This window comes from Taudactylus pleione, unplaced genomic scaffold (genome assembly GCF_031769625.1).
Source record: "Taudactylus pleione unplaced genomic scaffold, aTauple2 ptg000310l, whole genome shotgun sequence".
In the NCBI taxonomy this organism is placed as follows: Eukaryota; Metazoa; Chordata; class Amphibia; order Anura; family Myobatrachidae; genus Taudactylus; species Taudactylus pleione.
Genome location: NW_028284711.1, coordinates 250,736 through 266,556, shown reverse-complemented (window position 1 = coordinate 266,556; position 15,821 = coordinate 250,736). Strand labels below are relative to the sequence as shown.

General features: G+C 44.6%; 1 long non-coding RNA gene across 1 annotated transcript; it reads left to right on the top strand.

Annotated features, from left to right (window-relative positions):
• The first annotated feature begins 10,208 nt into the window (after positions 1 to 10,208).
• LOC148511350 (uncharacterized) lies at positions 10,209 to 15,170 on the top strand. Its single transcript, XR_015868747.1, has 3 exons — positions 10,209 to 10,369; positions 11,156 to 11,218; positions 14,160 to 15,170. It is a non-coding gene; the product is annotated as an uncharacterized LOC148511350 (long non-coding RNA).
• Positions 15,171 to 15,821: the final 651 nt, after the last annotated feature.

Here is a 15,821-nt window from a genome sequence, read left to right as displayed (position 1 = left end):
ACTGTGGTGCACTGAGGGCCTGATTCAGAGCCGGACGCTATTTGCGCTCGCTCGTCCAGAAAAAGGGGCCGGCTATTTAAATTGATCGTTCGCTCTTTGCGGTCTGTTGACGCCTCAATGTCTGAACGAGTGAACTAAACATGCAAACTTTTTTTGTAAAAAACGCCCCCTGGCCGCTCACATCCTACGTCATCTCCGCTATTTATTAGATTAATCGAGTACATCGAAAGGCGTATGAACTGCTCGCAGTGCTTGTGGTTGGATTTTCCTACCGCAATCATGCGAACAGTTCAGGCTAAGAGACAACCAAGTGACGTGGTCGATGACGCTGCTTTGTTAATTATGCACACCCTTAAAACGCCCGTTTTGACCGTTTGGCACGCCTGCGTTCGGATCACCACTCCCCGTTTTCAAGCACCTTCCCCTGTTACCACCCACAAACGCCTCCTCCTGTCACTCAAATTAGCAGGCACTCGCTATTTTGCGAGCACACGATTTTCGGCCGCACTGACTGGTTCGTGCATGCGTACTAAAACCCATACGCATGCGCAGTTGTGCAAACATCGCTCGGAGCGAACGAGCAGCCGCTTACGAGCGGCTCTGAATCAGGCCCTGAGTGACAGCATAGTGAGCGATTCCACCAAGACATTTCAGCAATGGAACAAAGATATCAGGGTAGGTGCTCACTACTGTTGGACAGTGACAAGAGATGCCCCAGAAGAGGAGGACAAGCGACAAGCAAAGAGAAAGCACCCCCATGAATAGGCCACTATATTACATAGTACTTTCCTATGCTGTATGTTTGTTTTGTATGCTGTATGTTTGTTTCGTATGCTGTATATTTGTTTCCTATGCTGTATGTTTGTTTCCTATGCTGTATGCTTGTTTCCTATGCTGTATGTTTGTTTCGTATGTTGTATGTTTGTTTCGTATGCTGTATGTTTGTTTCGATTTGTGTTCTCATTTGTGATTGATTGAATTAAAACAACTGTTAGTTATTTTCTATCAAGAAAATATCAGATTACTTTAAAATTGCTTTTCACTATGACTATGGCCCTGATTCAGACCCACTCACAAGCGGCTGTCCGCTCGCAAGTGGGTCGATGGTCTGCACTGAGCATGCGCACGATGGAGGGAGCTCCGTCGTGCGCATGCGCCAGACGCGGCGAGCGAAGGAAAGTCCTTCGCTCGTTGTGTCTGATCAAAGGGGGCGTGCTGTCGATGTTGATTGACAGCACGCCCCCTTTGGTGGGCGTGCCGGGGGCGTGCCTCCCTGACGGGGGCGTTCCCAAGGGAACTCCTCCCGTCAGAAACCAGCCCACTGACATCACTAGTGATGTCAGTGGGAGTGATTTGGGCTCACATAGAGCCAAAATCACTCCGGGCCTTGCGGTTGAAAACCTCAACCGCAGGCTCCGGCTCGCAGTTTCGATGGTCGCGATGGTCACGACCATCGCGGCCATCAAACTGCACGCTCGTATAGGCTGTGGGTGGTGACCCACAGCTATACGAGCGTCCAGGGGGACGCTCCATAGTTATGGAGGACGGCCCTCATTCAGAGCGTGCGCTCTGCTCAGAGCGTACGACTCTGAATGAGGGCCTATATTACTATTGTACATACAGTATAGTGCAAGTAGTGTAGCTCAAAAAATAGAGCTAGTAAAAACATTCTGAAATCATTTTCCTTTTTCTTGACCTCAAATTAGTAATGTACGACTATTTTTTAGAAAGGAAAGAAATTAAAAGTATTAATTTGTTGTACAGTGTTATCTATCGACCCACCGATTATTTTGGAATCCGCAGTAGAATCGAAAGAAGGATATATATATATATTTATTTATATTATTATTACTTTATTTTTGTTTAGTGTTTGCTGGGTTCTCAGTCTGGCCTCATGACTCCTATCTCCCATTTTCTGTTGAATTGAATTATAAACCTTACTGGGACTCTACTACTGTGTTATAGGATGACTTACAGTAATTAGTTATGTGCTACAACTGATTTTGTATTATTATTGTGATGATTTCTGTATTATCTGTAAGAACATATGATTCTGCTTTCCTATGTAAAACCGGAATTGTACCATTTATGTTTCCTTTTTCTGGTTGTCATGTACAGTGCGGTGTTTCAATAAAAAATATTACAAAAAACCCCAAAGAAGTTCTGTACGGACACCTGCTACAACAGGTAGGAAGGGGCTCTCTCCAGTCTTTCCATCTTTTCGCATTTTTCACATACACACGTAGAGTCAGGCACATTCCTGTGGCCGCATCCATTCTCCATGGAACGCTACAGGGCGCGCATTTTTTTACCCTGCTCCTCGCAGCTTAAAGCGCAAAACTTGGCTCACACTGTAATTATTTATTCTTACGCATTTGTTTATAAAGAGGCAACGTATGACATAGTACTGCATATAGGGGAAGATGAGACAAGCAAATTGCATACAATAGGCCTGATTCAGTACGGATCGCAGCTATTATTACTATTTATTATTATTACCAGTTAGTTGTATCGCGCGCACATATTCCGCAGCGCTTTACAAAGAATATTTGGCCATTCCCATCAGTTTGTAATAGCGATTACGCACGCAGTCTCACTGTGATGGTATGCTAATCCACTGCGATTGCTATGCCGTCGCAGCACAACATAAGGACGCCCACCTTACCTTACATACATCCGTAATTTGTAGCAAGACTGCGAAACCATCGGTAACAGTGAGTACCATCGCAGCCTCACGCACAATTGCACAAGCTCTGACCTTACTCGGGAATTGCTAACCTCGTCGCATGCAGTGAGTATACAAGCTGCGTAGGGCATCGCAGTGGATAATTTATGCACGCCCATGTAACAGCGTTCAAACGCACTGGCACGCCTGCATTTCGCTGGCCACCTCCCCTATTCGCTGTGATGGGTCTGCATAGTCTCTGCAATCGCAGTGGCTCATTTGCGCAAGCGCACTGCAATGCAAACGCATGCGCTGAACGCAACAATCGGCTGATGGCATGCATAATCGCAGTTACGATCCTTGCTGAATCAGGCCCAAGAAACAGAAGGCAAAGGAGGGTCTTGCCCAGAGGAGCTTACAATCGCAGTGGGAAACACAAGGGCCTGATTCATGTTTGTACACAAATGCCGATGTTTGCGCAGATTGAGCGATTATTAGCCATTATGCATGTGTATAAGCCGCACTGCATGCATGCAGCGATTGTATTGCGATTGCAGGTAGTCAGCGTTTGGGGGGCGGTAACGGGACGTGGCTAGAGAAATGCAGGTGTGTCAGGACAGTTTAACACTGTTTCTGTGTGTCCATAATTATCCACTGGGTACTTCCTCGCAGCACGGTCATTAGCCACTGGGTACTTCCTCGCAGCACGGTCATTAGCCACTGGGTACTTCCTCGCAGCACGGCCATTAGCCACTGGGTACTTCCTCGCAGCACGGCCATTAGCCACTGGGTACTTCCTCGCAGCACGGCCATTAGCCACTGGGTACTTCCTCGCAGCACGGTCATTAGCCACTGGGTACTTCCTCGCAGCACGGTCATTAGCCACTGGGTACTTCCTCGCAGCACGGCCATTAGCCACTGGGTACTTCCTCACAGCACGGCCATTAGCCACTGGGTACTTCCTCGCAGCACGGCCATTAGCCACTGGGTACTTGCTGCCACGATCGGAGCATAACGGGCACTACTAAGGACATTACTGGGGGCTCTGCATAAGGGGCATTACTGGGGTCACTACTAGGGACATTACTGGGGGCTCTGCATAAGGGGCATTACTGGGGTCACTACTAAGGACATTACTGGGGGCTCTGCATAAGGGGCATTACTGGGGTCACTACTAGGGACATTACTGGGGGATCTGCATAAGGGGCATTACTGGGGTCACTACTAGGGACATTACTGGGGGCTCTGCATAAGGGGCATTACTGGGGTCACTACTAAGGACATTACTGGGGGCTCTGCATAAGGGGCATTACTGGGGTCACTACTAGGGACATTACTGGGGGATCTGCATAAGGGGCATTACTGGGGTCACTACTAGAGACATTACTGGGGGCTCTGCATAAGGGGCATTACTGGGGTCACTACTAAAGACATTACTGGGGGCTCTGCATAAGGGGCATTACTGGGGTCACTACTAGGGACATTACTGGGGGCTCTGCATAAGGGGCATTACTGGGGTCACTACTAGGGACATTAATGAGGGCTCTGCATAAGGGGTACTACTAGGGACATTACTGGGGGCTCTGCATAAGGGGCACTACTAGGGGCATTACTGGGGCACTGCATAAGGAGCACTAAGAGGGACATTACTGAGGGCACAACATAAGAGGCATTACTGGGGGCACTGCATAAGGGGCATGGCATAATGGACACAAATTCAGGGGGCATTGCATAAGGGGCACTGCATTGGTTTTTTATTAATAATAAACCTTTTAAAATTGCATATAAGACATTTTTTATGTTGCGGCCCACACACTCTAAAGACCTTGAATATTCGGCGAGGTTGGTATTTTGAGTTTGACATGTCTGTACTGAAAAAAGATCTGAACTTGAAAAAGGACATTAAGTTTCCGAAATGCGTTGTACAGACGCCGTGCTGCTGTTATTGGACTCCTGATTTAACTCCTAAATGGCTTTCCAGCTTGTGGTGTGTTGTTGAAACACAGTCTTTGTCCGGACTTGGGCTTGAACAACATCTTTTCACACGCACCACCTGCCAGTGTTGGTATGTTTACAGTACTGATCCATTCATTATTTATTATATTATATTGCACTATTCTTGTTGTTTTATATTTATTGAATAAATGTGATATCATTTTATCAATACCTTATCATTTGATTATCCCATGATATTGGGTTAATTTTACATCTCGCTGTCATTAGCGCAGGATAAGTGTTCTTACTAGCCGTTGTGCAATGTCTGTACTACAGAAACCTCAAAACAGTCAGTTGGCAACCAAAATTGTACTTTACTATGTGACTACTCAACTGACCTTAATTCTTCTTTTGGGAAAGGCTCATGTACTGCACGAACAGTCCTGCGGAGAGCCACCAGCAAGGATTGTTCATAGCAATTGTAGCAGAAGCTAGGTGTGGAACATTTCAGCACTTGACCCTACCTGAGTAGGGCCGGCATTGCGACTGTAACCTCCCAAGCTCACAACTCTGCGCCTAAACATGTGAGAGAGGGGTCCTGTTATCTCAGCATGTGTACCTACTGCACAAGAGTTGAACAGAAGAGGACTTGGGAAATGCTGCAAGCTCCTGGGGGGTGCGTGTATTTTTGTGCCCCCTCACATAAAGACCTCATAGCTGCTAAAACTACACCCAATGTAGTTCCGCCTCTGGCAGAATTTAAAACCTAGAAGGCAATGGACATCACCAGAGGAGGAATACAGTAGAGATGTACAGCAGTGGTAGATGAACTCACAGTCCAGCTACTGACCTGAGATGACATCCTGTAGATCTTTGAAACAACACAAAACAAATGAATGCCATATTGCCATGCCAACCTATGCCTATGGGCCTGATTCAGAGCCGGACGCTCTGACCAGAGCGCTCGCTCTGAATCACGGCCCTCCTCCATTAAAATGGAGCGTCCTCCTGGACGCTCGTATAGCTGTGGGTCACCACCCACAGCATATACGAGCGTCCAAAAAGATGGTCGCGATGGTCTTGACCATCGGACTTGCGAGGGAAACCCTGCGGTCGGGTTTCCCAGCCACAAGCCCTGGAGTGATTTTGGCTCTATCAGAGCCAAAGTCACTCCCACTGACATCACTAGTGATGTCAGTGGGGCCGGCTTCAGACGTTAGGCGTTCCCATGGGAACGCCTCCGTCTGGCAGGCACGCCCCCGGCACGCCCACCAAAGGGGGCGTGCTGTCAATCAACATCGACAGCACGTCCCCTTTGGTGCGAGACCCGGAGCGATGGGAAGCCCGTCACTCGCCGGGTCTCGCGCATGCGCACGACGGAGCTCCCTCCGTCGTGCGCATGCGCAGTGGGGAACATCGACCCACTTGCGAGCGTACTGCCGCTCGCGAGTGGGTCTGAATGACCCCCAATATCTATAAAAGAAAGGAGCATGTTGTCACCAATGAAGAAACGGGTTCTCTCCCCTTTGAGTCCCACTCAGGAAATAAGGACACAGTCATCAAATCTGATCATTTGGGACTCAATATGGAATATGAGCAAATGATGGAACATTCGGCACTCTTTTAATATTCTATACAGGGCACCCCGTATATCCTAGTATCCATAAAAGTAGAGACCCTCAATTATAATGACCGTAGAAAGAAAAATGTCTAACAAAAGTAGAAAAATGGCTACAACCATTACTATCCAGAGCTACTGACACGCCTAATGATAATTACATTGGGAATAAACTATACTATACACTTGTCCTTCTCCAATAAAGAAGAAACATTGGTGTACCCAATAATAAGGCACGTGTGCGATGTATGGTTTTTAGTGAGACTGCCACTAGCCAGCTGTAATCCACAGTTGTAAAATAATCCAATACCACACACAGTGAATTACTGATTTATATTATTAATGGTAGCCAACTGGCTACCAATAATAATTGGACTAATTTATTATCATTATTATTGTCCTTTATTTATATGGCGCCACAAGTGTTGCGCAGCGCCTTACAAAGTACATAGACAAATAAGTGAACAAGCAACAGGTGACTTACAGTACAATACAATGCAGGACAAGGACACATTGGGCCATATTCAATTTGAGGCGAAAAGTCCAAGGTCGGACTTTTCGCCATCATTGCCGGTTTAGGAGGCGATAAAGTATCGGGCGCGTGCCCGCTTATCCCGGTATTCAATTAGGATCCAGCGAAAACGGGACCCGGCGGAAAGGTAAGTAGCAAAAAGTCCTGTCACTTTTTGCAGAAATCATGCTGTCGCCCCCCAAAAGATGTCCTGACATGGGGGATCACTATGGGTACCACCGATTTGGTCTGCTGAAGGTAGTCGGGGTTTTTAAATAGTCGCGGCAGGAGCATAAATGCGCCTGTGAATAAGTGATGAAGAATAGCACAGCTTTTTGGGGGGGTAAAAGAACTAGTCCCATCAAATTTGGGGTACATGAAAATGGGTGCAAGCATATTTTTAAGTATAAAGTTATTTTTTAAGTTCTTAAAAAATGCACCTGCCGCAACCATCCGCATTCTAGAAAACACCTGCCACATACATGGGAACAACCCCCCCTGAGACAATTTCGCTAGTTTAAAACTTTGGGCCTGATTCAGACCCACTCGCGAGCGGCTGTCCGCTCGCAAGTGGGTCGATGTTATGGACTGAGCATGCGCACGACGGAGGGAGCTCCGTCGTGCGCATGCGCCAGACGCGACGAGCGAAGGAAAGTCCTTCGCTCGTTGTGTCCGATCAAAGGGGGCGTGCTGTCAATGTTGATTGACAGCACGCCCCCTTTGGTGGGCGTGCCGGGGGCGTGCCTCCCTGACGGGGGCGTTCCTAAGGGAACGCCTCCCGTCAGAAGCCGGCCCACTGACATCACTAGTGATGTCAGTGGGAGTGATTTTGGCTCTGATAGAGCCAAAATCACTCCGGAGTTTGCGGTTGAAAACCTCAACCGCAGGCTCCGGCTCGCAAATTCGATGGTCGCGATGGTCTCGACCATCGCGACCATCACAATGCACGCTCGTATAGCCTGTGGGTGGTGACCCACAGCTATACGAGCGTCCAGGAGGACGCTCCATGAAAATGGAGCCCGGCCCTCATTCAGAGCGTGCGCTCTGCTCAGAGCGTACGGCTCTGAATGAGGGCCTTTGTTCCCTAATATTTAATTTTTTTGCCCCCAAAAATGAAAGTAATTTTTTTGGGATGTCCTGAGGATTTTTTTTTACATATTTTTGACACAGATTACTATTAGGGGACATTAAAAAGGCTGCAGGCTATTTTTTTTTATTCTGCAACCCAAAACCCCAATTCTGCACTTTTTTTCACCATATATTACATGGCGAAAACTTATCATCGCCTTTTTAACAAAGACTTTGCGCACCGTCGAAAAGTATTTCAAATTGAATATGGGTGAAATTGAAACTGGTGAAAATTACTAAAGTCCCATATTGAATATGGCCCATAGAATGCATGCTGTATGTCTGATCTATAATAGGTTCACATGCAAATCTAGCATGCTACATGTCTGCTCTGCAATAGGTTCACATCACATGTATGCTCCATACACATATGGAATGCATGCTACATGTCTGCTCTGCAATAGGTTCACATCACATGTATGCTCCATACACATATGCAATGCATGCTGCATGTCTGATCTACAATAGGTTCACATCACATGTATGCTCCATACACATATGGAATGCATGCTACATGTCTGCTCTGCAATAGGTTCACATCACATGTATGCTCCATACACATATGGAATGCATGCTACATGTCTGCTCTGCAATAGGTTCACATCACATGTATGCTCCATACACATATGGAATGCATGCTACATGTCTGCTCTGCAATAGGTTCACATCACATGTATGCTCCATACACATATGGAATGCATGCTGCATGTCTGATCTACAATAGGTTCACATCACATGTATGCTCCATACACATATGGAATGCATGCTGCATGTCTGATCTACAATAGGTTCACATCACATGTATGCTCCATACACATATGGAATGTATGCTGCATGTCTGATCTATAATAGGTTCACATGCAAATCTAGCATGCTACATGTCTGCTCTGCAATAGGTTCACATCACATGTATGCTCCATACACATATGGAATGTATGCTGCATGTCTGATCTACAATAGGTTCACATCACAAGTATGCTCCATACACATATGGAATGTATGCTGCATGTCTGATCTACAATAGGTTCACATCACATGTATGCTCCATACACATATGTAATGTATGCTACATGTCTGATCTACAATAGGTTCACATCACATGTATGCTCCATACACATATGGAATGCATGCTACATGTCTGCTCTGCAATAGGTTCACATCACATGTATGCTCCATACACATATGGAATGCATGCTACATGTCTGCTCTGCAATAGGTTCACATCACATGTATGCTCCATACACATATGGAATGCATGCTACATGTCTGCTCTGCAATAGGTTCACATCACATGTATGCTCCATACACATATGGAATGCATGCTGCATGTCTGATCTATAATAGGTTCACATGCAAATCTAGCATGCTACATGTCTGCTCTGCAATAGGTTCACATCACATGTATGCTCCATACACATATGGAATGTATGCTGCATGTCTGATCTACAATAGGTTCACATCACAAGTATGCTCCATACACATATGGAATGTATGCTGCATGTCTGATCTACAATAGGTTCACATCACATGTATGCTCCATACACATATGTAATGTATGCTACATGTCTGCTCTGCAATAGGTTCACATCACATGTATGCTCCATACACATATGGAATACATGCTACATGTCTGCTCTGCAATAGGTTCACATCACATGTATGCTCCATACACATATGGAATGTATGCTGCATGTCTGATCTACAATAGGTTCACATCACATGTATGCTCCATACACATATGGAATGCATGTTACATGTCTGTTAGGAAATAGGTACACATGTAAATACAACACACATGGAATGCATGCTGCATGTATGCTCTCGAGGATTACAGGTCTGCTACAAATATACATGGGATGCATGCTACGTCTGCTACAAATATACATGGGATGCATGCTACGTCTGCTACAAATATACATGGGATGCATGCAACTTGTTTTCTGCAATAGCTGGTTCTCATGTATGCTCCAGACGTGCTTGCTATGCAATATTCATGCATGTAATGTAAAGTACTGCATGCTACACGTCTGCCTGCAGATTGCAGTATGCAGTCACAATCATTCCTGTACACTGCAGTGCAGCTATGTAACAACGTAGGTAGGGTGTGTATTAAGCTGCCTGTATGTATTGCAATACTGATTAATTACAGCATTGAATATGTAAACCAGGTGGTGAAACCCCTGAGCTCCACTAATAAACAAGGACAGATGCACTTTATGTATACGCCCAGGCAGGTGAGAGTGGTGACCCCCAGCACATAATAACAAACAACCCCCTCCCCTGCACCCCCCGGCTCCAGCCCTCCCCCAGCACAGCCCATCATGTGCCTTTTGTTATTTTCCTGTCATGAGACCCGGAAGCTTTAGATCCCCAGCATCACATGGCGGCAGCTGCAGCTGCTGAGACCCGAGCCTGGGAGCCTCTCATATAAACACCAAGATGGCGGCAGTCACGTTCCTGCTGTGGCGTCACCAGATCCTCTCTCTCCTGCAGAGCAGGGTGCAGGGCTGAGGTAAGGAGTGGGGGACCCCTGCTAGGGGCCAGGAGGAGACCTGCGGGGAGGGGGGTTGTGCAGAATAGCATTATTACTGGGTAAGGTATATATGCACACAGCTGTTGTTATTCACAGAGATGCCTCCTATATATGGCCCTTGCTGGTGGATACCTGATGTTATAATGCTATTTTATTCTACAGCCTACTGGTGTGCACTTTATGCTGAGCATGAAATCTGTATTATATCTTGCATGCAAAAATATATATATATATATATATATATAATTAGTGTGTGTGTTTATTATACATATGGTTGCTGGTGCCTTGTTAGTCCCTGCACTGCTGCTGGGTGGAGTACACAGTTGCATTGGGGTGGAGGGGTTAACTGCAGCCCCCCCTTTTTATCCTGCCCACCCATTGTAAATATAGCTAAAAGTTGTTTACAGGCTGGATCCTGCAGGAGGGGCCCGGGGAGGTTCCAGGGCTAGGAGGAGTTTGGTCCTCTCCAGGCTGTGGGTATGTACATGGTCAGGAAAACACTGGTACTGTAACTCGTTCCTCCCTGCGTTATCCTGGTGTTGATGCCTCATTTATATTTCTGCATTGGCTCTTTAATGGTTTTTGTAGCTGTAACAGGTTCGTGGCTATCTCCCTCCCCCCACAAATTAACCACTTGTTGAGCTTATAGAATAGCTGGGCGCATTCAGACGAGGCTGGCTAGGAAAATCTGTCACTGTTGTATTTGTTCTTTGGTCTCCATGTTATGTAGTAATGATATACCTAACTTTTTTTTTTGTTTTGTAGACCGTTACATCTAGATCTGCACTGGGTATAAAATCCACGATGAACGCGGTGCCAGCCGACATGGTAATTCCTTTCTTTACTACCCAGGTCTGGATAATTGGCAGTATGTGGTACTAGTGAGTTGTCCTTTCTTGCCTTCTGTGCGTCGACTGTAACTGCTGTTTATTCAGCAGATACTTACTACATGCTGCCATATTTTTCTGAAACTCCATCCACTACCATGGTCTTTTTATTGTACTCCATATATAAAGCACAATACTGCCAACATTTAGGGGGAACATCAATGCATCCACAAGGTTGGAAAACTGATTTAAGTCGTCGTTGGTGATTTACCACTCTCTTGCTTTCGGTTTAAGTAATCTGTTCATTTTATCTTTATTTCCGCCTTAAAGATGACTTCAGTTAAAATATTTGTACCCAACCAAGTCCCGTAGCCCCTGTACCTCAACAAGCTGAAGCATAGGTTTTCCCTAAAAATAACCGCCACAATGTCGGGTTACCCACGGCTGCCTGTTACCTCTATCTGGCACAAATGGAGCTGTTACATTTTATATCCTACTTCCCCCGTAACTCTGATGTCCTCCCATCATCGGTGTTCTTGTTTCGTCACTTAAGTCAGGGGTCTTCAATCTTGGCGCTCCAGCTGCTGTGGAACTACAGATCCCAGGATGCCCTAAAACAGTTTTAGCATGCTGTTATATCAAAACTGTGGCATGGCATGCTGGGATGTGTAGTTCCACAGCAGCTGGAGGGCCAAGGTTGAAGACCCATGACTTAAGTGTTCATTTGTAAAATGTGTATTAAATGGAATACTATACCCCCCTAAAGTAAACTTGTATACACGCGCACTAATGTGTAGCTAAGCAACCTGTTATATGCATGTTTTTTTTTTTTGTTTTTTTGTTTTTTTTTCTTTTTGTTTGCATTTAACATGTGATGTTTTTGTCCCATATTACATAATTTTTTTTTTTCCCAGAAAAGTAGTTTTTAATTAACTTCCTCCCATCTCTTATTACTCCTTGGATGGCAGCCAAACTTTAATACTGTGCCATGTAATTTAATGTCTCACGTGATTTATATTTGCTCCTAAAATAACCTTGCAGTATGAATATAAGTGGTTGAAGACACCAGGCAAAATAAAGGTTTTAGGTCAGTTACCACTTTGTTCTTTTTATTGCGCACGTCAGAAAGAAAACGGCAGATACGCAAAACTGCTGCAAATTTGGTTTCCGCAGATCTGCCACTAAAGCAGGTTCTCCAGCTGATACTTGTAATATTTAGCAGTAGTGCTTTTTATTATCTCTCGCCCTTGGGTAGGTAATCTAACACGTGCCAGCTGTTTCCCGTCAGAGCATGGTGGGTTCTGTACCTCAACAGCATGCTCTGGCCTGTGGAGAATGCTGGGCATTGTAGTTTGATCATAGTGTCACAGAGTTTACAATCCAGATACAGATGTGTCCACATACACCTTGCCTCCATTCGCTACAAGTCGCGTTATACATAACTCGTGAGTGCTGTGCGACTCTGAAGGGCAGAGTGTTTTTTGTGTGACTTTTTAAATGAGTTATCCGCATAGCAATGGAAATAGGACGCACAAACTGCTTCTGCTGATTAAAATGATATGCGGCTTGCTTTTATTCTGTGTGCGACTGCGTCTGCATTCGAAATGCTACGTTGGTGTCACAGCCGCTGACACTGTAACGTAGCATTTCGCATGCAAATACAGCCGCAGTCGCACATAGAATATAGGTTGGACAATAAACAAAAAATTAAACCCTAAAATCTGCATAATTATTACTGGAGAATGATATCCCCATCCTAAATGGCTAATTTAGACTTGTGTTGAGTTTAAGGAGTTAATTAAAAACAGAAAAACATTGTCATTCACTTGATCCGCAGGTAGCGATAACTGTTCTATGATGCACCTCTCTCCCCTTACTGATTAGGCTATTTAAAATGGGTGTCGAAGCCCCCCCCTTTGTGAATGATCCATTCATGCGACTTAATTCCAAAATAATTATCTACATTTTAAGTTTAAATATCCAAGTATTAAATATTAATAATGTAGTTGATCATATGTTCTACTCAGAAATCTGTTTAACTCTAAAAATCATGTATCGTTGCTCTATGCATGCTACCATAATTTAATGAAACCTCACTAGCTGCTGAGTTGTCAGTAAAGTAATGAAAACCAATTGGAGATATATAATATTTTATTTTTTTTTCCAAGATAAAAAGCGAGAAAGTCTAACTGTCTGTTCCTTCTCTTTCCTCCCGGTTTGAACTTGGTCAGGGTCATGCAATCTCTAGAAATGGGGACACTCTTAAATTACACAAGTTCCTGGGCTGGCTTCAATGGAAATTGCCAGTCTGCCAAAAACCTGTGTGAAAGCTATGAAAGTATAATTTTAACCTCAGTCAGAGCAAACTTGATGACTCATGCAAGTTCATATTAAATCCAGAGCCTCTGTGTTTGCATGCAAGGGCAAAACTAGAACACAGGAGAGTAATGCCCCTTACATATTATACCATTTACAGATTGACACATGGTAGTAGTGCCCCACATAACACATTATTCCACACAATGGTGGTGTCCCTTACACATTATACCTCCCCTTGTCCCTCCTCTCCCTGTGCCAGTGTGGATTTGGGGCTGGGCCGCCAACTAATTAAAGCTGACGCAGTGGCAGACATGGATAGACATCATCGGTGTAATTTGAATCTGCCGCCGGCCGCGAGCCAGTCGGAGCTTGCGGACCAGCAGCTTGTCAGGAGCTGATTGACTGCCGGTCTGCGATCTCTGATTGCCTCGCGATCGGAGGTGCTGTTTCTCCATGACTGTCTGCCAGTGCATGAGCCAGTATTTATGTATTTTTTATTTATTTGTTTAGCTGCTCTTTGACTACAATTTAAGAGGCACTAACATGAAAATGTATTTTATTATATGAATGATAATTCCAATGTTTTCCTCTGTTTTATTGAATCTGAGACTCTGTTCACACAGATCTCGTCTAAAGTCTGACCTGGAGGAAACCTCGATTCATTCACTCGCCGTTCCTAAGCCAAAACATGATGGACTGTACAGTATATTAGTGGTACTCATCCTTTTCTAACCTGGGACTCTTCAGTGTTACAGCGCCATTGTCTAACATATCTGACAATCCCCAAAACACGTTCTGTGAGCCGATCTACAGTCTGTGTGATATTACAGGTTTGCACTCATGAAAAATGTCAAACTACTGAGACAAGGCCCAAATATAATAGGCTGCGGGTCTTTGTTGCAGGCATTGGGCGCAGTTTTGGAAAGTTAGCTGGTTGCTCTTTAAATGATTGCAGTTTTAAATATGTCAGTTTGGTTTTGCCTTTTTAAATGAATGCCTGTATAAATATAGAGGCTAATTTGCAGAACTAACGTTGGTGCCTGAGACTCGCAGGTTATTGCATTTGGGCCTAAAGCAGTGGTGTCAAACTCGGGCCATCCAGCTACAGTGGAACTACACATCCCAGCATGCACTGGCAGTTTTGCTCTTGGGGTATGCTAAAACTGTGGCAGGGCATGCTGGGGTGTGTAGTTCTATTGAAGCTGGACGGCCTGAGTTTGACACAACTAGCCTAAAGTATATTCCACCTTGCAGTGTCATTTTGTACACTATAGTACAGTTGTTCTCAAACTCTGTAATCAGGATCCCACACAGGTCACGTTTTCCAAGCTACCCAGCAGGAGCACAGGTGTAGTCATTACTCACTGACACATTTGAAAATATCCACAGGTGGTTATAATTATTTCACTTTTGATTCTGTGAAGAGACCTGGAAAACATGCACTGTGTGGGGTCCTGATGACAGAGTTTGAGAACCTGTGCTATAGTAAATCTAAATGCTTTGTTGTGGATTGGTTGCATTTAAAAGTAAAATGTAGCTTCATAGATGCGAATGCCTCACTCTTTCTCAGTGCTTTTCACAAAGGACATTCCAAATCGCCCTAATATTAAGGAAATAAACCCTCTAAAACTCTAGTGACATGCGTTTTTTTTTTTTCCTCATTTATAGCCAATAGCTATATTCTGCATAAATCAATGTTTTACACACTAATCCTCATTGTACAGTTGTGATGTTGGTGGGATGTCTGATACTTTCTCATTGTCAATATATCTGTGTATAATTTATTTTTTAATATACATTAAAATAAAAAAAAAAGCTGCACTCTTTACAAGGGGAAGGAAGGAACCGTTTTGCCTCTCCAGCCTGGATAGTTCATGAAATGTTGCTGTTAAAAGATAAAGCTGCTTTGTTTTGTGTTTTTTATGCATGGCAAGAACGCCATCTGCTGTCTTCTATGTATAACTATGGTGACTCTGCTGTCAGTTTGTTATAAAAGGAGAGTGGCCATTTTTATTCATACATGTGTTATAATAATGCATTGTGCTGGTTTTATGCTGCCCTCTACTGGAAAGACGCAAACAACACATTGGCTACAGTTCCTGTTACTAATGCATAATATTGTGTGGTTTTTTTTCATTATTTTTGTATCCTTACATAGACACCCTCCCCAGGTGCGAGAACTCCGCGATCATTCATGTAAGTCTATACGACCATTGAGGGACGCTGTGACTGACAGGCTACCCTGGCTCAGTTATCACAGTGCTGATGCTGTGTACTCTAAAAGT